Source organism: Acipenser ruthenus, chromosome 4 (assembly GCF_902713425.1).
Source record: "Acipenser ruthenus chromosome 4, fAciRut3.2 maternal haplotype, whole genome shotgun sequence".
In the NCBI taxonomy this organism is placed as follows: domain Eukaryota; kingdom Metazoa; phylum Chordata; class Actinopteri; order Acipenseriformes; family Acipenseridae; genus Acipenser; species Acipenser ruthenus.
Genome location: NC_081192.1, coordinates 1,186,714 through 1,188,281, shown reverse-complemented (window position 1 = coordinate 1,188,281; position 1,568 = coordinate 1,186,714). Strand labels below are relative to the sequence as shown.

Sequence of the window (1,568 nt, the reverse complement as noted above, 5' to 3'; positions counted from 1 at the left end):
GATGCAGACTACGCCATCTATAGTTTAACGAGAAATAGAACCTCACATAACCTTATTAATCTAGCAGCAATATTTGGGTACCCCACACAGAGCCCCTCTCAAATAAATGAAAAGACAAAAGAATGGAAATTGGTTGTGCCAACAAAATCTTTATTATCAACAACAACACTAAAACCCACAATTGCTGCAGTGCAATTACACACAATCCTAACCATATATCTTGCACAATAGAATAATTGCTTATTTATTGTCCCCAGCGACACCTAGAGGAGAGATAGAGAAACATCCATCCAATTAATAAATATTTGGCTGCTCCACCCACCAAAGCCCAGAAGGGCAGTCAACCACCACCTGTGATAAAATAAACAAAAAGAAACCACACGTGAATTATTAAAGTAAATATATTAAAAGTGTAACTCTAAACAATCACCACACCAAACATAATAGTGCACAATTCAAAAAGAAAACACAACCCAGCACCTTACTTGACTAAACGTTCAATGCTCTGTAGAGCAGAGCAGCTACAATAGCGACGCTCTCCCTCGCAGCTCCTATAGACACACACTAAAAGCTAGCTAAACGCTGCACGATACTATTAAAACTGTAAAGACAAATAAAAACGTGCGTACACAAACTAAAACAAACAAGGGACAATAATAAGCAAAAACAATGTGCAAGATAAACACAGGGAAAGACAACTAGCAGAAACAGTGGCTGGCGGCGTTCCACTTCCTACAACAACAAAAGAAACCTTGTTACGCCGCACCACCACAACAAATCTAACGCAGCAGTTACATTGAAAACACAGTTTCCATTACCTCGGGAGAGTCCGGAATACTGACGTCCAAAAGAATATCCGCCGACTCGCCCTACAATATACCAATAACAATACCATAAAACCAGGACACCAAAAGAGTACTGCACATAAAAATTAAGAGGGAGCAAAACAATAGTGCAACCGGCTTACCTCGTCACAGGGGGAACCACGGGAACACAGGAACACCAAAACACAGCTGCACATCGACTACCTGGTTCTCTTGCACCCTTATGGTGCCGATATTTATACTGCCAACAATTAACACTTCCTGGTTCCCGCGGTCCCACCTGTTACATTAGGAAGCAGTCATTTGTCATTTCCACCATTTCAATTTCGTCCGTCGTGCTCTCCACCGGGTTCTACCATTTTATACGGGGGAAGTTGAAATCCCCATTAGTATGGCTCATGCTAATCTCCTAAAGAAGTGGTATTGTGCTAATCTGGATTAATAAAATTAATAAGAAATATCCAAAACCATTTGTATGTAATTTGTAGACCAAAGTGATTTTCCGTTTCAACATTACTCTTTTGCATTTGAAGTAGTTTCCATGTTTTTCCATTTCATAGACCTATAACTTGATATTTATATACTAGACTTTTACTTTCAAGCTACGTTGTTCAAGTAAATTACAGTACATTGTTTATTGTTATCTGTATTTATTTTAATCAAGTAACAGTTAACAGAACTGGAAAAATATTAAAAACGATAATAATAATAATAATAATAATAATAATAATAATAATAATAATA

At 37.5% G+C, this 1,568-nt stretch overlaps 1 long non-coding RNA gene across 1 annotated transcript; it reads right to left on the bottom strand.

The window, feature by feature from the left end:
* LOC131734121 (uncharacterized) lies at nt 1–1,104 on the bottom strand. Its single transcript, XR_009326771.1, has 3 exons — nt 968–1,104; nt 819–869; nt 1–732 (listed from the first exon to the last, which is right to left on the bottom strand). It is a non-coding gene; the product is annotated as an uncharacterized LOC131734121 (long non-coding RNA).
* Between the last annotated feature and the right edge of the window lie 464 nt (nt 1,105–1,568).